At 44.1% G+C, this 23,332-nt stretch overlaps 1 long non-coding RNA gene across 1 annotated transcript; it reads left to right on the top strand.

Annotated features, from left to right (window-relative positions):
- Nucleotides 1-5,907: 5,907 nt before the first annotated feature.
- LOC137352252 (uncharacterized) lies at nt 5,908-22,762 on the top strand. Its single transcript, XR_010969656.1, has 3 exons — nt 5,908-6,154; nt 20,591-20,658; nt 22,678-22,762. It is a non-coding gene; the product is annotated as an uncharacterized lncRNA (long non-coding RNA).
- Nucleotides 22,763-23,332: the final 570 nt, after the last annotated feature.

Genomic DNA, 23,332 nt, shown 5'->3' with positions numbered 1-23,332 from the left:
TTGAGGATGGGGATATTTATGGAGCCACCTCCTCCTGTTAGTTGTTTAGTTGTCCACCACCATTCAAGACTGGATGTGGCAGGACTACAGATCTTGGATCTGATCCATTGGTTGTGGGATTGCTGAGCCCTATCCATCGCATGCTGCTTCTGCTATTTGGCACGCGAGTAGTCCTATGTTGTAGCTTCACCAGGCTGATTTTTAGGTACGCCTGATGCTGCTCCTGGCATGCCTTCCTGCACTGTTAATTGAACCAGGGTTGGTCCTCTGGCTTAATGGTAATGGTAGAGTGGGGGATATGCCAGGCCATGAGGTTACAGATTGTGGTTGAATACAATTCTGCTGCTGCCAATGGTCCACAATGCATCATGGATGCCTAGTTTTAAATTGCTTGATCTGTTCGAAATCTATCCCATTTAGCATGGTGGTAATGCCACACAACACGGTGGTTATCCTCATTGTGAAGATGGGGCACAAGCGCATGTTTCAGCTGGGCGCTAGGCACGGAATACAAATGGAAAGAAGGTGACAGACTATATGCGTTAAGGTCAGTCTTTAATGGTTTCTTTATGAAGGGACATCAGGGTGGCTGGAAGTGGGTGTTATGAGATTGTCTCTTGCCTCCTTGGCACTTGCTTAATCTGCCAGGTCACCGGTTCAAGGTCTTGTCCATCCAGTGCTGCTTGCTCATTTCCCCCCTCCGCGTCCTCCTCATCAGTGGAGGTGTCACTCAGGCATCTCATCGTCATGCAAGGTCTTCCCCATCTGCAGTGCTAGATTGTGCAGAGCACAGCAGACCACCACGAAATGCAAGACCCTCGCTGGGGCATACTGTGGGGCTCCATCAGATCGATCGAAGCAATGGAATCTCATCTTCAGTAGCCCAAAGGTCTGCTCAATGATTGCTCGTGGCAATTGTTGTACCTCTCCTCTGCTGTATTTTGAGGGTTCCTCAGGTGTCAGTAGCCATCTCATCAATGGTTAGCCCTTGTCCTTGAGAACCAATCCCTGAAGGTGAGCGGGGGGCCTGACAAGCTGTGGCACCTGGGACTGTTGAAGTTTGGCTGCTTCCTGGGAAGCGGGCACACACCTGCAGGAAATGCTTTCGATGGTCACAGACCAGTTGAAAGTTGATGGAATTAAAGTCCTTCGTGTTGATGAAGGCACCTGGCTGGTCCGTGGGAGCCTTGATGGCCACATGCATGCAGTTTATCATACCTTGCACGGGGGAATCCAGTGTTGGCACCGAATTCAGTGGTCCTCTCTGCCTGACTGTCAGTATTGGTCTGGTAATGCACAGTTACTGGCCCTTTTGAATAGGGTATTGGTCACCTCCTTGATGCAGCGGTGGGCACTGCCTGGGAGACCTCATACATGTACCCAGTAGACCCCTGGAATGATCTAGATGTGTGAATGTTTAGTGCCACTGTGATCTTCAGGGCCACTGGCATAGGGTGATCACAGAATCCCATAGGTTGCAACTCGACCTGTAGCAAGATGCATAAGTCAGTGACGGCCTTCTTGGAGAGCTGTAGTCTTCACTGACAATGCCGTTCAGACATTTGGAGGTAGTGGATTTGAGTCCCGTACACTCTCTGGCGCAGGTGGGCTCTTCTTGGCATGGCCGGCTATTGCTGCTCTCATCGTTGAGCTTTGCGAGCAGGCGCAGCTGCCTCTTGGCCCTCCCTCCATTGGAGGTGTCGCATCACGCCGGGGGGGGGTGGTGGGTTCCAAGAATCAGGGTGTATGAGACCTGTTAGTGGGAATGAATCTTGAAGAATCACTCGACACTCAGGTCTGCTCCAATGTTAAACAGTTTATTTAGTTACGCCAGCAGGGAGCAGGTCACTGGGCTGTCCAGATGCCTCTCCACTGAACAAAGGAAAATCATCAATACTTATACATTTTCAAACGGTTACTCAGCCCATCCTTGGCTGGACATGGTCCAATCACAATGATTATAGATCATATACATTGATTATTAGAGCCAATCGAAGTAGTTGCTGGGCATGGAGGGACTGCACAACTGGTCCATAGACAGATAGGGATTACTCATGATGTTTTCCATTCCCTCTTATCCATTATCCTTGGTTCTCATGTCCGCACACCATCTTATCTTGACTTCGTTACAGGCTGGTACCTTTGTCAGCATTCCACAAGGACATCTGCTTTAATGAGTCTTTGTTTGAATTTATGTTACTCAGCTCCTGTGTGGAATGTGGTCAAGTTGGCTAAGCCCCATGATGCCTTGCAACTTCTTCATTGTTCACTAAGATTATACGTTACTGGTTACTCAAATAACATTTAAACAGTATGATATTTACTGCAGGTGCCTCTGCGCTTGGGAATACCCTACAACAATCCCCCCTTTCGGTAGGGAGACTAACCCCAGTGTCCTTACCCGACACCATTTATTTATTTTTTTAACCCTTTAAACACGCCCGGTATTCCCTGCCTCGGACGTGCTGGCCAGTCACGTGATTTCAGGAATTCCGGTCGTACTATATCACATTAATGTGATCCAAATGACTTATTCCCCTGGATAGACGAATTGTCTCCCTTGCCTTTGCTCTAGTTTTTATCCTCCTTCGCTGCACATATCACCTGCATGATCGGCAGGCCAGTATGCCCCATGTTATAGCCAGTATCAGCTGTCCCCCAACTAGCACATGAAAAATTATCCGAATCCAGGGGTGGATGTTCACATTCATTCCCCAATCCCAAATCTTCTTCCACCAGCTCTGGTTCTGCAGTTCTGTGTCCGTATCTTTCTCTAGCTTTTTGATTTTTGCCTGCAGTTGGTGGTAGAGTTTTACGGATTGGCACACCTTAATACCCTTAGTACCTCAGCCAGGTGTGGGATGAGGACTGGTTCTGGTTCCTCATAATCCTGTTCTTGCGAAATGCATGGGGGCAGGTATGATTTCTACGACACAACCGTCTGTTCGGTTAAACCCACATTCATCCAATTCTCCCTGTCCCACTGTCTCTCCTCTGCTTGCATCCTGTAAGGGAAATTTCATATAGTGTGTTGTTCCTGAGTATGGCAGAGGTTTCAGTTAAATAGTAACGGAGGGAGGTGTTACCCCGTACGACCCCAATATTTTCCAATTGGTAGTGAGGAAATGACCCTGAGTCCCGTTTTACTGTGGGGATCATCAGGACTACCCCCACTCCGGTATCTTTGCCCAATTCGCAGTCTGGAATCACTGGATATACTCTGGTGAGTCCTTTCAGAGTACAATTGTCCAGTGTCCCTTTACTCTCTGCTAATCAAGCTAAATGTGGGCTGTCTATCCAATCGGGCACCTCCCCCCTTTGGATCTGATTGAGGTTGTGTCGTGTCTGTCCCACCATCCACAAGCCATAAGCGTGACAGAGTTGTCCCTGCCTTAGCTTTCCGGCATCTTCCTTTTCTCTATCTATGAGGTGATTGATGGTCTTGGCATGGGCTTCTAACATCGTAATTCCATCTAATTGTATTTCCATGCCCGATTCTCCTAGATTGGCCTGATCCGCCTGATTTTCCTCGGCTCTCTCTAAGAGTTCCTTCATTACTCCTTTAAGTCGTTCTACCTTTTCATTTAGACCTTGTATGTCCAATGAGTTTATGACGGAAGTACCAGTATTGACTCTGGTAGCAACATCGTTAACTACCCCCCTTTTTGTTCTATAAAGCTGATCCTGGCCTCGAAATCTGACGGCACCCATGGCATCGGCAGCCTGCTGCATTACAACCTTACTTAATACACTATACATATTTTTTGCCTGCTCTGTACAATATCCCGGCATTCCGGAGATATTGATCAGGACAGGCACAATTTCATGTTTAACATTATCATATAATATTTCACCTTCGTTAAAAAGCACAATTCCATTCTCTGGTCCTTTAGTGATTGTGGGGCATGGTAATTTCTCGGGTTGGGTGGTGGTTAATACGGGGCATGGTGTCGGAGGGGGAGGAAAACATCACCCACCTCCTCATAATACCCTCATAATCCCACCCCCTTTCTATAGGTAGTCATGGGCTGAGGTCCGACAGGTGGTGCGCACAATATTCCGAACGTGCACACATCAGGTTTTTTTGTTGTTTCACTTCGTCGGATGCAGCTGACTCTTGTTGCATCAGTGGAGCACTGTATACATACTTTATCTTTTCCCGCGTGGACTTGTAACCATGCATTAAAATAAGCTTTATCTCTACTCCAGTCCTTGGCTGCTGGGATCCATATACCATGAGTGAAATTATACAAAGCCCCATATTTCATGTAGTTACGTTCCTCCTGTGTTTGTTGTAGCTTCAGTGCTGCATCAGCATTCTCTTGTGCTTGTATTAATCTCAGAGTTCCCAGAGTCGAACTTCCCCCTGTGGTTTCATCGCTTCAGGTGTTTTAATCTGGGGATTTAAACAAAATGACCTGGTCGTCACCAGGTGTTAGTTCCTGGTCTACTCATTTCCTCACCTGTATGGGCCGAAAACGTTCTATTGTTTATGGGCTAATAGCTGTGTCTTTTATAATCGTACCATTTCTATCTCGTCAAGTCCGTGTCTGTACTGCCATCGGATTTGCATCTGAGCACGCTGCGCTCGTGCCTGAGTGTTGATCCATTTGAATACCACCCAGACTCCGGTTAACATCATCACCACTCCCAGTCCCCCGAACAATCCATTCTCTAATGTGTTTCACCACTCCTGGTATCATATGGCATACCAGGTGGTCTCCATGATAGGCACTATCTCAGGCTCAGCCATCATTCCCTTGATTATATTTTTTCGGTTGGGACCATGTATTTCCATCGGCCCTTCCCTTTACCATTACTTTGTCTCCCACAACAGGCACCTTTGTCTGTTCCTCTTTCATATCTGTGTCTATAGAATCTCCTGCCTCAGCTCATGCAGTTGTCTGTACAGCTCCTTCACAAATCTTTTAACCCTTTCTCTCGTGGGAGATTCTTCCTCACTACCTGCTACGACATACCTTGGCAGTCTCATCACCCTTCCTGTCATTACTTCAGTTGCTCTACATGTAACAAATCACATCTGCACACTTACACTGGTATTCCAATGTCATGCCACATATTCTCAACTCTTAGGTGATCTTATCAAAAGATCAAATGTCAGCGGTGGGGAGAGGGGGGCACTGGTGGTGTCTGACTGAGATTTTTGCTTACCTCCCCCTGCAGGGTCCTGATGTCTCAGGTAATGGCCAGACTTTCAAATGTAACTCTCTTAAAAACTCATATCGCCAACAGAAAACTATCAATTGCCAGTCTTATCTACACTTTCCTGACTTTCACTGGAAAATTCGAGGTTTCTTGGAAATTAGCTGTTTGAATTCTAATTTCACTATTTGTTTATCCCCAGAATTCCTTTATTAGCTCTTGCATCAGCCAGATCTGATCGCCAATTCCCATTAATTATAATTCTATTTCATTTTGAGCCCTGGAGAACCTTTACAATTAATATTCATAATTCCTTAAAACAGAAATCAAACATTTCCGTTTGATTCCAGGCATTACTGTATATTTGTTTATGTTTTTTTTTACCTTAGATGACATTTTAATCACTTAAATAACTTGCCAAATTAAACTGGATTTTCGACATCTCAGATTATTCCAAATTCAAATAACAGTAAATTTCCCTTTGAATGCTTTAAATAACCACTCATATCAATTTAATTTTGTTTATCGATTCCAATTTCTTATGCCCAGACTTGGTGATATTGCATTTTCTTTTAAAGACAGAAGTGCTTGCAACTATTTCTCCTTCTCAAGCACTTTGTCTCATTGATAAAGATAGCTGCAGTGAGGTTAATTTCTTTGCTTGTCTCCAAGGGGGCGGAGCAAAGCATTCTCAGCTGTGTCGCTTTACGTAACCCTTTTTTTTCCTTATCGAAAAGAACCAAACTCCATTTTAAATGTTTTTTTGGTATCCTTAGGATTTTCAAACAAAAAAAAATCTTTAGTAACATTATCAACTTCAAAGGAAACCATCTCCATCAGGAAAGACAGCACTTTAGATTAAACTCCAATTGTTTCCAAACTTTAAGCATCTTTTGTAAGAGATTTCTAGTCCAAGGACTTTATACGACCAAGATGATTCCAAATTCCAGTTCACGCCAATGAGCATTTGAAGTTTTCCTCAACTTAACAGGTTAGTTAACCTTAACAGTATTAATTTAATTCAGACTTATTAACTTATAATACTTATTAACTACACACGGAACAGAATAGCACGTGGTTTTTTTTAAAGATAGGTAAGTTACGTCATTTTTCTTCTTTCTTCAGGCGCCTTTTCAAATGACTGTAATAAAACCAAAAACTAAAGAAAAAAATTATTTAATATTCTTACAACAAAAGACTTAACGCCAGCTCCTTCCACAAACTTTAATCTTTCCCATTATCTCCTTTGCTTATCCTTCTCTCCCTTAAAACAATATTCAATCGTTTGGCATTTGCTACTTAAAAACAGTCAGTAAAACATGTCTTCAAGTTTAGACTGCAAAATAAAACAATAGCAGAGTTTCCAATTAAAGCAATGTTTTAAAGTTCAAATTGGATTTCTGCCAGTCATCTTCAGACCTTCAAGGCTGAAGCTTATCTCTTCGAAAATTGTTCATTGCCTTTGCACAGTTGCAAAACCAACTTTAAAAAAATAAAACTTTAACGTAAAATATAATTCAAGTTTATATCCCATTCCTGGGTGCACAATCTTAAATAGGAATGAACACACTCAACAATCACTTTTCACACTCATTCAATTCCAAACAACTTAATAGACTCATGATTTCAACATTAAAGCCAGACAACAAAGAGTTAACGACAGTCAGTTCTACAGAACACAAGTTGTACAGAACACAAGTTGTACATCCCAGGGGCATACAATTCATTCGTGGACACTTCTAACATTCACACATTCGAATCAAAGACACAGTAACTTGTTTTTACTCTAAAACATAGTCTTTTATGTCACTCTGCCATAAGCTTGGTGAATGCGTTTCTTCTTTTTGTCACCACTCCCTTTGTTTTGCGGCAGGCTCGTGGGGATTCCAAACTGAGTCAATCATCTTTCCTATTAACATTTTGTGTTTCTCTGCCAGGTGGCAGGTAATGGACCCCTCCGGTCCCCACTCGAGCTCTATCTTTTCACTGGCCATACTTGGGTAGGATTAGAACCGTTAGAATCTACTCTCAGAGGTCCGCTTTTAACCTAGCGCAACTTGTAGTAGACCGTCTCCTGGCTAACTGTCGGGTCACAAGTCTGTCCGTATTTCATACAACAGGCTTATGATATATATACGCATACATATATTCCAAACCCTTCTCGACAGTGCCTACATCTCTTAACGAGCTACCTACCACCGTTTGACCATTGGTCAGATTCTGTTCACAAACTTGGCATTCGTCGGTCGTGAAACACCACCCGGCCCCGGGATAAGCTTCAAAGATACTCACCCGGTATTCCTGATGGCATCAAACGACCGCCGAATCCTGTTCTTACGTTCGGGATCAGGCTCCAGCCAATTCCCCCTTGGCCCCTTTGTTCCCTTCGCCCACTTGATCCTGGCCGTCACGTGGGACTCAGTCCTCTTAATTCAGGCTCAGGCTGGGTGATTGGGATATCGGGGTCACAGAAGAGTTGACTTATACCTGATCCTGCCGACTATGCCAATTGTTAGCGGGAATGAATCTAGAAGAATCACTCGACACTCAGGTCTGCTCCAATGTCAAACAGTTTATTTAGTTACGCCAGCGGGGAGCAGGTCACTGGGCTGTCCAGATGCCTCTCCACTGAACAAAGGAAAATCATCAATACTTATACATTTTCAAACGGTTACTCAGCCCATCCTTGGCTGGACATGGTCCAATCACAATGATTATAGATCATATACATTGATTATTGGAGCCAATCGAAGTGGTTGCTGGGCATGGAGGGACTGCACAACTGGTCCATAGACAGATAGGGGATTACTCATGATGTTTTCCATTCCCTCTTATCCATTATCCTTGGTTCTCATGTACACATACCATCTTATCTTGACTTCATTACAGGCTGGTACCTTTGTCAGCATTCCACAAGGACATCTGCTTTAATGAGTCTTTGTTTGAATTTATGTTACTCAGCTCCTGTGTGGAATGTGGTCAAGTTGGCTAAGCCCCATGATGCCTTGCAACTTCTTCATTGTTCACTAAGATTATACGTTACTGGTTACTCAAATAACATTTAAACAGTATGATATTTATTGCAGGTGCCTCTGCCATTGGGAATACCCTACAACAGACCCATGCCAGGTAACCAGTGGGCTTACAGAGTGCTGTCAGTGCAGAGACAATCGCAGAGAGTCCCTGATGGCCCTCACTGCCCACCCTTGCTGCTGGCCAACCCTCTCTCTCAGCAGTTTTGGCAGACACACCTCTCAACCAACAGTTTGTTCACTGGATACAGCCACCCAAACCCAAGGCCCTCCACCCTTGCAGAGCCCCCGAGACTCTGACTGTCCCTTTGCAGAGCCCCCAAGACGCTGACTCCCCCCGCCCCCCTTGCAGAGCGCACAGCTCTACAGTCTGAAAATGGCCTTCATAACCCCATCTTCCCCTATGCAGTGATGGTCATGGCTGCCTCCCCGTCACGACACTAAAGCCTTGCCTTGGTGCCACCACCTTTCAACGGTCATGAGCCCGAAGGCAAGTGACTGCCGCCTGCTGTCCACTTAATCCTAAACCCCCCTATTAAATTGTGGGCTGAAATTACAGCGGCAGACGTAAACAATGGCAGTCCACCCATGCAGGCTGCACGTCGCGGAGCCACCGTGATATTAAGTGCGACGGCTCATTTAAATAACCACCCACCCCGATGATGTGGAGGGGGCGGGCTGTCCGTCCCCAGCAATGGCATCAGCCGTCTTTGCGCAGGCGCTACCGCCATTTTTAAAGGGCTTTGTGCCCGACATTTCAATTTAAATATTTAAAGCTAGATTGTTTTTAAAAAAATTAAATAAATTGATCTTGACCCTCTCCTACCCTCTCAATAATCATAAAATTAATTCCTTGCCCTTCCCCCCCCCTCAAAATACTTACCTTGTGCACCTGACCTTTCCCACCCCCAAAGCTCATGAACTGTGTGCTGTAACCCTTCCCTCCATCCCCTACACCAATGAGATGAGTTTGACCCTGTTCCACCACTCCCCACTGAAAAACATACCTGCTTCCCCCCTCCCCACCAGTGTTCCGCCTCGGATCCCTGGACGGGGATTCGGAGGCACGGGAGTGCCGACAACCGGCACCAATTGTGCTTTGGGATGGATGGCGGGAGTGCGATGGTAATTAATTCATTTATTTAAATTATCTTACATATTTCAATTGGGCTCCCATTGCCGAGTGGCGGGAGGGCCGCCACAAGGCCTCGCCGCGGCGGCAATATGGGGCCTGGCCTTCCCTGCGTCAAGGTCCGTGGTGGGCCTCTCCCGGAGGCCTTTTCCGGTCCCCTGCCCAGCCTCGATCCCCAACGATGTGGGGTCTGTAAAATTCAGTCTCGTCATGAAAGAGATGTTAAGGTATTGAAAGTAAGTGTTCTACAATTTAAAATACATCCCCGTCGCATCGGGGCGTCAATTCCACCTTGGTGCTTTCCCGCCGCTGACTAAATCTGGAACTGATATCATGACAACAGATTTCTGGGCAGACACATCTGACGTGATTCTCTGTTCCCCGCCACAGGCCACTATTTCCACTTCAAACGGCCGCACAAAATTCGGCCCACTGGCTGTGACTCCACCACTGGAGCTTTTGACTCAACCTCTGGGAGATGTCAGGAATTGTGTTCTTGTGCATCAAGATTAACTTAGACATCAGTGATTGACATTTAACACCAACGTTGAATTCACTTGGATAATATGGAATGAGATGCATAAAATCCACTGTTTAGTTTGTATATGAAAAAAAATCACTGGTTGTTCCTTAGAAATAGCTAATGACATTTGATTTTGGTCACAGGATGCTGTCACTCCTGTTTTAGCCCAGCTGCTGCAGCTACATCCCTTTGGCCTCCTTATCTCGAGAGACAATGGATACGCGCCTGGAGGTGGTCAGTGATTTGTGAAGCAGCACCTGGAGTGGCTATAAAGGCCAATTCTAGAGTGACAGGCTCTTCCACAGGTGCTGCAGAGAAATTTGTTTGTCGGGGCTGTTACACAGTTGGCTCTCCCCTTGCGCCTCTGTCTTTTTTCCTGCCAACTACTAAGTCTCTTCCACTCGCCACACTTTAGCCCCGTCTTTATGGCTGCCCGCCAGCTCTGGCGAACGCTGGCAACTGACTCCCACGACTTGTGATCAATGTCACAGGATTTCATGTCGCGTTTGCAGACGTCTTTAAAGCGGAGACATGGACGGCCGATGGGTCTGATACCAGTGGCGAGCTCGCTGTACAATGTGTCTTTGGGGATCCTGCCATCTTCCATGCGGCTCACATGGCCAAGCCATCTCAAGCGCCGCTGACTCAGTAGTGTGTAAAAGCTGGGGATGTTGGCCGCTGGGGATGTTGCAGCTACATAGTCTATATAGAAATGGCAGCGGTAGTGAAATGATCATTCTAAATGTTAAACTAATATAAATGGTTTCTCGAGTGGTTGACTTAACATATGCTAATACTGACAGTCAAAAATGAAAGGGGAAGAAATAGGAGTAAAATTGGAGGGGTTATATTTGATGGTGTATTGGGTGTGGTGTAGATACTGAGGTAAATAACCATTTCATCTGTTGTAGAGCAGCCATTGATGAACAATGAAGGGTAAATATACATCTGCATTGGTAAGTTGGAGTGGGGGAGGAAAGTGCAGTAGCAGCTGGGAGAAAAACTAGCCAGCAGTGGTGGGAAGGGGTAAAAGAAAGATTACAAATGAAAACTGACAGGCCAGATAGATTTAATATTAGCTGTTGCTTTAATCTCCCATGACATGTGAGTTCTCCAAGTTTTAAATAGTAATTTCAAAATGCAGCAACAAGGGAACCTTGGAGAAAGGCTAAAAACAAAGATCAGGGGTTATGTAGGACGCAGACACGATGGGCTGAGTGGCCTGTTTCTGTGCTGTAAACTTTCTATGATTCTATGACTTGTGTCCTGTTATTCTGGTTTGGACATGAGAATTACAGGAATAATGGAATACACTCAAAGCACTAAGTCAGACATCAAATTTTATTGAGTTTCTGTAGATATCTAAAAATCATGCAATACAATGCTATGGATTACTTTACACTGATAATTCCTTATTCCTGAAATACGAAGCAAGTGAAATACATGCAATCACCCGAGAGCAGTAAACTTCAGGTTGATTGTGGTTTCCTAGTGACTGACCAAGCCACTCCTTCCCCTCCAGTTACAAAACCAAAGTTTCTGTATTAATTTCTTTTATACCTTAATTTTAGGGAGGGACAAGACATCATACTGACATTGGCTTATTGTCCAATTGGTATTTGTCTTAGGCCAAAATGTCCAACCATACGCTGACCCCTTTATTTGAGAAAGCCTACCCTGGTGCTGTCCATCTTCCTTGGACCTCCTTCAGTTATTTTCCATCATGTGAAGGACCACTGCACCATTGGGCGTCATTAATTGGTTGCAAGTCTCATCTGTTGAGCTGACCAGTTTCCAGAAAATGATGTTTGCAGAAGAAGTCAACAGATATAGGACTTCTCATGTAATAAAAGCAAAATACTGCAGATGTTGGAAATCTGAAATAAAAACAGAAAATATTGGAAATATTCAGCAGGTCTGGCAGCATCTGTGGAGAGAGAAACAGATGGTGGAATCTTATGAGTGCCGTGGCATTCCTGATGGTGGAACTGGAAGTTGTTGATTTTGTATTTAAATTAGCCATGTAGCGATGGGCATGGGGACATGTGGGATCATATGGCGGGGGCGGCCTTTTATTGGTGGAACCTTTCGTCACTGCCCCAAGCACCATGATCACCACAGACATAAAACATTCTGTACTTGCAGGCTCAAGGATAAGCAGCATTCCTTTTACTACAGGTACCTGCACTCAAGTCACAGAACGCCATGTGGCGCAAGAATCCTCCTCTGGGGAGGAAGAAAAAGCAAATGCCACAGAGGGTGCACCGTCACCTACCTCTTCTTCCATCTCGGTCAGCACAGATACATCCACACGGTCCATGGAGGGTTTAAGATTAGAATCTGGGTCACAAGCTGGTGTGCATGACACAAACATGTCCCAGCAACTGAGGGAGCAGGTGCCAGCCAGGTCCCCTGACAATCAGAGGACTGCTGGGGACCAGGCCCCTGCTCAGCCCCACGCTCATGATGATCCACTGTTTGTTGTTACGAGAAGTCTGCTGGATGTGCAGCAAAGCCATGTGGAAAATATGACGGAGATGCCTGAGGTCATATGCGACGTCTCCATGCAGCAGAGTCTAAGTGCGAGGTGGGCAAGGAATCTGGACCTACCTCCGGGTGCTCCTTCACTTCAGGGAAGCCAGCTGCCTCGGGACCTTCTTCTCAGGGCACTCCCAGGGTAAGTGGTGTCTCATTCTCCCCCCAAATTTGACCCCCCCCCCCCTTACCTCCAGCAGGCGAGCACATGGGGGAAACTCAAGCACCATTGCTTCCGGCCCCCCGTAGAATGGAGCCATCACGGCCCTGTTCCTCCAGAGGACATCCACCACAATCATCCATAGCAATAGGGCAGCGCAGTGAGTTGACTGCCTCCATATCAGCTGCTATTGTCAGGGCAGCACCTAAACATCGTGAGAGGAAAAAAAATAAAATTGAATGAGTTTTGAACATGAAGGTGGCATGTGTGCTGTACAAATTGTGACAATTGAAAAGATTACTAATTTATTTTTATTTCATGCAAAATTTGATCCACTTTCGGAAATGTTTTGCTCAGTTTCAGATGGATATAAAGATGTTTTTGGAGGCCAATGGCAGGAACACAATGATGTTTGCAAAGCATCTGAGGAAATGTGCAGTGTCTGTATCCCATAGGAATTTGAGCCTTCACTCTTCAATGATGGCTGTTTTCCTATTGATGATTAATAACTTTTTCCAATACTGTTATGCCTTACTTTTGTTTTCTATGGTCATAAAATAATGCTGCTTGCAGTGGTGTGTAGTTGCATTCATTGTAGCGTATAGATTATTTCAAATGCCAATCACATGAAAGTGCAACAAGGCTTCCTTAATGTTGCAGCAATGAATAAGACCTCATGCAAAAGAGAATTTCTGTGGGGAATTGTTATGTTTCTCCTCCCAACGTTCCTTGATGATGTGGCTTCTTGTTGGCTGAAACATGCATAAATGAGGTTCTCCTTGATGTCCCTTGTATTTCTCCCCATGGCTCTCATATCAATGACGGCATCGTTGTCATTGTTGTCCTCCTCCTCACCCTCTTTATAGTCATCTTCATCTGAGGAAAACTGGTGTTCCTCCTGTTCCTCCACCTGCAGAATGTTGCTGTGTCTAATTGCAAGGTTGTGCAAGGCACAGCAGACAATGATTATTCGTGACACCCTCTGTGGCATGTACTGAAGAGCCCCTACAGACTGGTTAAGGCAGCGGAATCACATTTTCAGCATGCCAATGCCATGTCCAATAATGGCTCTGGTGGATGTGTGTGCAGCATTGAACCTCTCTTCAGCAGCACTTTGGGGATGACATGTACAAAGGGGGTAACCCTTGTCACCTGGAATCCATCCATCCACTTCAGCTGGTTCCTCAAAATCTGTTGGCAGCTGGGAGTTCCTCAAAATGTATGAGTCATGACAGCTCCCTGGGAAACATGTGTAAACATACATGATTCTTCTGCTGTTGTCACAAACCAGTTGTATGTTTAAAGCGTGGAAGCCTTTGCAATTGACAAAGACAGCAGGCTGGTCTCAGGGAGCTCCAATGGCCACATGAGTACAGTCGATCACTCCTTGCACTCCAAGGAAACCAGCAATGGTGCTGAAGACCACCGATCTTGCTGTCTGGGTGTCCTCATCTACAGGTAAGTAGATGAAATCATTGGCACATCGAAAAAGGTCATTGGTCACCTCTTTGATACACCTGTGGGTTGCAGACTGCGAGATGCCACATATGTCACCCGTGGATCTCTGGAAGGAACTGCTGGAAAAAAAATTAAGTGCAGCTGTCACCTTGAGAGCAACTGGCATGGGATTCCCACCGAAGCCAAGTGGCTGCAGGTCATGCTGCAGCATCCTACAAATTTCTGTGACCATTTCATGTGGCATCCTTAGGCATCTCTGGCATTGCCTCTCTGACATTTATAGGTAATTTGACCTTGTCTGAGGATGCAATGCTGTGCCAGTGCCCGCCTTCGATAAGGACGTTTCTACATGTTATCATTTAGAGCATCCTCACCTTCCTGTTCTGCCTATTGTTGGTGCTCAGGCACCATGAGTTGAGGGAAAAGAGCCCACCTTGGTCTCTCCCTTTGCTCTTCTGTGGTGTATGAGACCCATTTCGCTGCATCTTTTCTGAACAATAAATAAGCAGTGTGGTGATTCAGCCCTCTGTTGACACTGAGCTGAAACATTAAGGCAATGAACAGCTCACTTATATCTGTCTTCAAATTGCACCCACTGTCATTTGCCTCCTCCCACTCTCCTTGTAATCCTTGAGTGTCCACGTGGTTTCCATTATCGTTGGAGAAAATGGTGCGCGTGGAATTCAGGGCAAGTCTCCCCACCTTCCAACCTCCTCCTGCAACCATCCAGCTTGAACTCATCACTTCTGACCCTCCCTCCGTTACCATTGAGCCTCCCCCCATTAACATGCACAGTGTAATTATCAATGTATTTATGGCATCCCTCCCCCTGTTTCTACTCCCATTACTATCAACATGCCAACTCTTAACCTTGAACCTCCTTACACCGAACTGACCGTTGTTACCGAGTCCTGTTCCTCTCCATATGAAGCTGTTGAATACACTTCCCCCCCCTACAGAATCCATTTGCCCCCATTGACTGTGACTGTTCCCTCTGCAAGCCAGTACCCTCAATTTTCCCCATAGGTACCCGACGTTGACAGCACTCAACAAGGGCCTTTAGGCTCTTGCCAAATATCTTCACACAGTACTGATCTAATCCACCCATCACCCCCGCAGCCAACAAAATGCATCTTCACCATCAACATCAACCATTCAATAACCTGGACGTTCCACTACACCCTCCCCTGCTCTTTGATACATCCGATTGCCCCACCTTCCGTCCCCGAACACCCTCCCCTGCTCCTCTATGTAGCCCCGCCCATGTCTTTGGCGCCATCCCCTGAGATGATTCACCCTTGCTGGTGCCGAGCCTGGAGGCAAACATCCATTCCAATGGTGGCGTTAGTTTAGCAGATGAGTTAAAGAGAGAAGAGCATGGACCTGAGACTCAACTGCACAAATCCGACTACTGCAAGATACGTTGATACATTCGTGAACTGGGTGATACGGGAATATTGCTCACCGTTCACTTAATCTGGCAGTTAGGACTAAATTATTATGCATATCATAATGAGTACTAATGTGATTTAAATGAATGCAAAGCTGCAATCTGCCACCACACTGGTGAACCCCGGAAGACCGCAAACCCTGCTGCCAACTTAATTCCTCTGAAATATCCTGCCATCGGGAATCCGATAAAAAACACCTCCCGCCTAATTATATCACCCTGCACACCACCAGATCCGCTGGGCGGACAGCATAAAATTCCTCCCAGAGTTAACGTTTCAGGTCAATGACATTTCATCAGAACTCCCTTTTTACTGTGTGTATAAGTTCTTACTTATGCTTAAATATAAATCATAACTGTTACCACTATGGAGTCAGCTTCAAAATATTAGACAGACAATCCATAGGGATGATGAAAGATTACAGTAATGAGCTTCTGCCTAGATGTGAACTAGAACCACTTCACAACACATCCGAACTATTGAAAACACTGTCTAATCTGGCTCTGTTTAGGACTTTTATTTGCTGTCTTATTGAAAAAGAAAAGCAGACAATGCTCAGATAGCATTGTAGTGAAAGGTCATTTAATTGAGGTATTGCGGTTACAGAATTTGGCTGTACAAATGATTTTATGCAGTAAAATACTGAATGTCTTTTTTTATACATTTTTGAGTATATAAATGCCATGATTGAGGTACAGTGATACACTTTTCATGAGGCATAATCAAGATTATGTCATCCCATTGTCAATCATGTCATCATTTTTACCTCTGCTTACTTAACAAATGGATTGTTTTGCAAGGTAGTTTATCAAATGGGAAGATTTTGTCAATGTACATATATTCTAGTGAATGTAGTCGAGGTGGAAAATGGTACTTCTGATGAATCAAACACCTTCCCATTTCATTCACAGTGTCGGCATCAAGCAATCCCAGGTCAGGTATACCACAACTTTGCCCGAACAATATTGCTGCAAAAGAGCACTACTTAAATGATCTTTCTAATTTCAACATCATTGTGGTTTCACCGAGATAGATGGCCTGTTTGTGCTGTAGGTACTATTGACTAGAAACTGTGTTAAGATGGTTCAGAACTGCATTATAGAAAACCCTTCCAATTAACAGAGAGGAGCCCTTTATCTTATTGTCTGAGCCAGGTTCCAGCCTATATACATACCCTAGTGGTGCTCTAATTCATGTCATGCAGTTCTCAAGAAAGAATTTTCACCTTGGAAAAATTAGAACATAAATTCAATTGACTTAGATTTAACTATATGTGCAACGTAAAATGGGCTTTTTAAAAAAAAGCCTACCGTATTCCTTTTGACAGAGCAATATGAATGACATTGGGGCTGGAACATGACGTGATGTATGTGTGTATATACATTTTTATACATATACTATAATTTTCCTGTATGGCATCAGGAAAATCATATGATATTATAACCCAAGATACGGACAGGGGAGAGATGATAGGGATGTCTCCCCCTTTTCACTTCTCGACTGACCCAAGACATCATGTTTAAAAAAAATGTTTTAGCTCCTGAGTGCTTTAATTGTCAGGAACAGACAAATGATAGGTTTTCTCGTAAGTTTTAAAAGAAAGATAAATATTTGTTGTTCAACACCTGAATGTATGCAACTACACCCATTCTCACACTCATACAGACACACAAACACTCAAGAAAAGATTGCCATGATAAAAGTAGCATGCATTTAGGTCTTATGATTTCAAGAGTTCTTTGTTAACCTTGCTTTTTCCTGGGGTGAAGACTTGAAACGATGCAGCCCTGTATCCTTTTTTTATCTGTTGAAAAAAAGCCCTGGAGGTTTTGGGAGGATGGATTCGCTATTGTTTTATATTCGTAGTAGCAGATTTCTCTTGTTATACTCCAGTCAAGCTTCAATGGTGGAGCCCTGGTATGGTTCCTTGGGTGGAGAGTTCAGAACCAATTCAAGTGTCTGCCTACATGTGGCTTAAAGCTCGTCATCTTAGGCAGGGTCTTTTCTCTTTGTTGGCATAGATGTTTTTTCCCTCTCTGTCTGCTCAGAATATTCTTTATTAAAACCCTTTATTAGAAACCTAGGGCTGCATTTTACAAGTCCACTGCCGAGATCGGTGGCAGACGTAAACTATGGTGGTCCTCCCATGTGGACCACACGTCACGGTGTCGCTATGATATTAAATGCTTTGGCTCATTTAAATAGCTGGGGCAGGCTTTTCCCTTGCCCCCACCCTGATGATGCCAGGCGCTGACGCCATTTTAAAGGGCTTTGAGCCCCTCCGTTTATTTTAAATATTTAAAGAAAAAGGAGAGGAAAAATTTTACAAACATTTAATTAGCCCCTCTCCCATACCCCAATAACCATGTACTGCATTACTTGCCCTCTTCCCACAAAACACTTCCCCTTCCCCATTGACCTCCCCCCCTCCAAAGATCATAAACTTTTAACTTCACCCCTTCCCATCATCCCCTACACCAATCAGATTAGTTTGACCCTGCTCCCCCCACCGCACTGAAAACCTACCTGCTCCCTCCTCCCCACCAGTGTTCCACCTCGAATCCCTGGATGGGGAACAGAAGGCGCAGGAATGCTGGCCACCAGCACCAATATCGAACCGGGATGGATGGCGGAAGCGGGGAAGTAATCAATTCATTTATTTTAATGAATTAAAATATGCAAATTTTGCTCCCGTCGCTGAGCAGTGGGGGTGCCACCATGAGGCCTTGCCGCCGGCAATATTGGGCCGGGCCTTCTTGGCATTGAGGCTCATGGTGGGCCTTTGCTGGAGGCATTTTCTGGCCCTGTCCCCGCCATGAACCCTGACATCGGGGTGGGGGGGGTGGTGGTGGTGGTGGCTGTAAAATTCAGCTCCTAGTTTCTGTTATGTGACCAGAGCATCGCTTCCCATTGCCCTCGTAAATATTTTCCGATGGTTAGACCGTTGTCAGACAATGGAGTCCAGGTGTCACTCATCTACATACCAGGCTGAATTTTGAGGGCGCCGCAAATTGCGTTGGCGCTCTCTGAAGTTGTTGGTCTGCCTGCGCGGATCCATCGTTGCTGAGCCCCCACGATATTTCACGCAGTGCCTCACTTAAATGGAGAGGCCGGGATGGCCACCCCTGATAATGTAGGGGGGGCAGCCGCTCCATCCTTGGCAACAGCATCCGGTGCCACCGCGCAGGCGCCATTTTTAAAGTGCTTCCAGGTCTGACAGCTTGTTTGTATTTTTAAAGCCACCATCACCTTTTCCTTGAATAAAATCAGTTCATTACACATCAAAGCCCCTTTTCCACCCCTGCAATGACAAAACTATATATTTATTTCCCTTTCACCCTGAAAAACCATTTTTGCTGGTCACGACCTTTCAACCCCAAACTTTGCACTCTTTGCCCTTCAACCCCTTATCACCATCTCCTCAGCCAATTGAATCCATTTTCATCACTCTGCAGCCCCCCGCTCCCCGCCTCCCGGTCCTGAGAATTTCACTGCTCCCCCACCCCCACCAGTGTCACGCTACGGTTGTCCGTGCGGAAATCCAAAGGTGCAGGAGTTTCGGCCGGTGGCCAGAATATCAGCATGGACAGCCGTCGGGACCAGGTACATTTATTTGCATGTTTTAAAATTAATTTCAATATTAAAATGAAGACCCCGCCGCTCTGTTGCAGGGGTGCCACACTGAGGTTTCGTTGCCACTGATAAAATGCGGTGAAGCCTTTTCAGTGTCAGGGATTGAGGCCGGGCTCTCCCGAAAGAATTTTAAAGGCCCTCCGCCATGACCCTCGACGTTGGAGGGCTGGTAAAATTCAGCCCACCATCTTGATAAAATAGAGCTGTTCACACCTGTTTACTGGATTTCAAATTTGGAGTCAAAGAGTCTGCAACAGTATTGAGAACACAGTTTTTTAAATTAGTTGGAGAAATACAACCATTAGGAAGAGACGTTTGCATTTTAATGACTTGTCAAAGATATGTCCAGAGAGGTCATTTACATTTTAATGACTTTGCCAAGACTTGCTCAGACAGGAAAATTAGCTCGGGGTTCTTGCAGTTCCATGTGTATTGGTAGGAAAGAAAATGTCACTTGGAACACACTACCTGACTGGAACACACTACCTGAAGGGGTGGTAGAGGCAGGAACCCTCACAACATTCAAGAAGTATTTAGATGAGCACTTGAAACGCCATAGCTAACAAGGCTATGGGCCATGTGCTGGAAAATGGAATTAGAATAGATGGCTTCATGGCTGGCACAGACTTGATGGGCTGAAGGGCCTGTTTCTGTGCTGTATGACTATATGATTCTATGACCTCTCAACTACATTTTGGTTTACAGGTAACTGTCCGTTTTGGATTTACTTCATATTTATACTTCATAAGTTCGTATTGCATGAGCATGACATCCAAGAACAGGTCATTCAGCCCATCAAGTCTATGCTGGTGTGATCTCCATAGAAAGCAGCTACTTAATCTAATCTCACTCTCCTGTTTGCTCCCCATACCATTTAATATTTTTGTCAAGTAACTGTAGAATTCTCTTTTGGAAGAATTTTTAGGCTCTGCTTTGGCAATGGTTTTTGGAATAGAATTCCAAATTCTAATTTCTTTGGTACAATTGACTAACTGTCCCTTGTTCTTTTCAATAAGATGTACCTTAACCTTTTTTATGTAAATGCTATTAATATAACATAAGATAGTATGGTATAAGAAAAGCGTAGTCATCAGAACATAGGAGCAGGAGTAGGCCATTTGGCCCCCGAGCCTGCTCCACCATTCAACTAGATCATAGCTGATATTCTGCCTCAATGCCATTTTCCCGCACTATTCCCAGATCCCTTGATATCTTTAATATCTAGAAACCTATCAATCTCTGTCTTGAACATACTCAATGTCTGAGCCTTCACAACCCTCTGGGGTAGAGAATTGCAAAAGATTCATGACCCTCTGAGTGAAGAAATAAAACATGTTCATTCCACGGGCCACTCCACAATTGTGTTAAACTCATACGCAACACAGCAAATGTTTGTGGATAATTACCCTTCTATATACAATTGTGAGTAACACTAATGCTTTAATTACTTAATATATAGCATGAAGAATGTCATCTTATTTTTCTTTAAAATTTTCAAAATAGATCCAGTCCAAAAGACCAGTCAAGGAGTGAACGAAATGGAGCTGCCTGTTTCTCAGACTCTTCTCCCTGTAAGCAGCCAATTACCATTGTAGATGTATTTTTTCTATTGCTAACTGCTGTACTAAATGTAATGCAGCTGGTATTATGAAGGTTGGTTGGTGATATTGCTGATAAATGAATACTGCCAGCTTTGCTATTTAACCACAATTTGTGTTTGTGCAGTGACTTTTTTCCCCCCACAGAAGAGACTCTTTACAGGGATGAGCACACCTAATTTTGCTGAAGCAAAATCCTGAAGCTCAAGCAACATTAAATTAAAAATATTAATCCCACCTTCATTTGCGACTTGCTAATGACCATGATGCCCATCTTTGGCATTGGATAAATTTCAGTAAAAAAATGAATATTTGTGCTTCTTGCTCTGGATTGGTGTTTCCTGCTATTTCTCCAACCTCTCATTTTAAAATGTAATGAAACTTAGTGTTACAATGAAAATGCAGTGTGAGTTTGAATTCGGGTAAATCTTATTAATATGAGGGCATATAGTATCTATTATATACTAAAATGGTGAATTGTTGTAGCATTCTAATGATATTGTGCCCGTAGGTGGTACTGTGAGTGCTGTGTTCTGTCAGCTAACCTTGTGTGACTCAGTTAACTGAATTTAAGCTCTTCATGTCAATTCTAACTGCAGTAACAACTTTAGATATGGGGTGATCCCATAGATGTGCATTTCCCAGAGAAAAACATGCATCATGGTCAAGGCAGGACTGTTTTACGGGAACATGGAAGCGCACAGAAATGCATGTTTACCCTCCCCATCTTTTGTTCTTTGCCTGTTGCCTTCTGTTTAACAGCAGTATTGCCATTAGTGCTGTGCAACTCTTCCCACCAGCACTTGTTAAATGGCTGCTTCAGCCACTGGGCCAGTCTGCATGTTGCTGATTAGCAACTCTTCTTGGCTGGCTGTTCCACTTCCCTGGCCTTGTAGTAATGTAGCCCAACTGCTGTCTCTGATAGAGCTAAAATAACTAGAGGCAAAACCCAATTGTCACTTCTGCTTCTCTCCGTTCTCACTAATTGGCCCCCTGGACAGCCTAGTTTTTTTTGCAGTGAATCTTCAAATTTTACAAAATGATGCTGATGCATTAGGACTCCTTCAATTTGTTAAATGCACATCTTTATTTAGCTATATTTTGTCATGTTTTCCCAGTTTATTTAACAGATTTATGCTTAATTTTCTTTCTTTGGTGCATTTTTTCCCAGTTCTGTATAAGGATCCTTTAAATTTGTGAATATTCCATCTTCATTTAATGCAGTTTTCTTAGATACATTTTTCTTTTTGACTTTGCTATCCTTCTATTCCTCTCCTCTTCTGTTCCATTTTTGTCGCTGGTTCCAATAACACAGCTGCTCCTTATCTCCAAACTAGGTTTAACATTCCATGGTGACTTTTCAAAGCTCTCTTTCCACCCACCCTATAAATATGTAACTCTCATCCACTGGCCTCTCAACATAATCTACCCATTAGCCCTGCTCTTCCTTTTCTTCCTCCCATGTCAGCCTCTACCTTGCTCCACCTCACTCTACCTTCCCCACCTTGTTGCACCTTCCCTATTCTAACCTTCTATCTGCATAATCGCACCTCAGCCCTGCTCCGATTATTTTCCACTTTCCAGCTCTCTTTGACATGAACACAACATTTATTCTTGATTCCCTGTGTACAACACCATAGGAGAATTAGTTTTTTTTTTAAAGTGATTGAAGTTTAAGTTTCCCTAGCATATTGCAACAAGACTATTTGGCAAAATCAAATCTCTTGTCTGTGAATATATAGTCTAGGGAACAGAATGATTTTCTTTGATCACCAGCCTTCCCCTCCCATTGTAAACCATCTCAGACCCCTTACAGGAGTGACTGACTCCACTAAACCTCAGAAAATCTTTGGCACACTAAGTTGGAATGGATATTACCCCGTATCTGTGTTAATTCTCTTTTATTAATTATAAAAGCTCTGAATACTTTTGTTTCTGCTAATAGTAAAAAATGAATATGACCAAATGCATTCACTTGTTGCTATTTTGTAGATTACAGTCTGAACGGCTAAAATTCCAAAGTTTGGCTTATACAACGCTGCAGTAAAAGGCATATATGACTTACTGAAATGCTCAACACCAGAAATTGTAAGTAATAATGAATAGATTTAGCCTTAACATTTAGAGACAAGTGTTGTATCTTAGAAAAAGTTCAAGCACAACCAAACGAATATGAACTGATTGCAAGATTAAAGAAAATACGCCTTGTTTGTGCATCACGAGTCCCAAGTATTGTATGATGAAAATTACCCCCTTTTTATGATATTTTTTATTTTGGAATGTGATTTTAAGCAAAACCTAAACAATGCCAGCCAGGGGTAGTGTTGGACTGGCACTGTGCCACAACTGCATGGTTTTAAATGAACTCAACTCTATTGTCGCTTCAGACTTCTGCAAATCAAAAACTGAGATTGGTGGGATAACGGATCTAAGTAGCCATTACTGGGACAGGAACAATTGATGTTCTGTTCTGTCCTCCTCTAATTTAGTTTCAGCTACTCCACTGATACTCCTGCTGTGCACTGAAGACGCAATCACTGAAGTGGTCATTAGCTGTCTGTGAACACCTGGATAACAATGCTCTATTAAAGGGATTCAGTAGGGGTCAAATTCTTTCGATCCTTAAACTCTAGTATTGTTGAATTTG

The sequence above is a fragment of the Heterodontus francisci genome, chromosome 3, assembly GCF_036365525.1.
Source record: "Heterodontus francisci isolate sHetFra1 chromosome 3, sHetFra1.hap1, whole genome shotgun sequence".
NCBI lineage: Eukaryota > Metazoa > Chordata > Chondrichthyes > Heterodontiformes > Heterodontidae > Heterodontus > Heterodontus francisci.
Note: the sequence above shows the minus strand (reverse complement) of the source record. Positions and strands in the feature narration are given on the sequence as shown.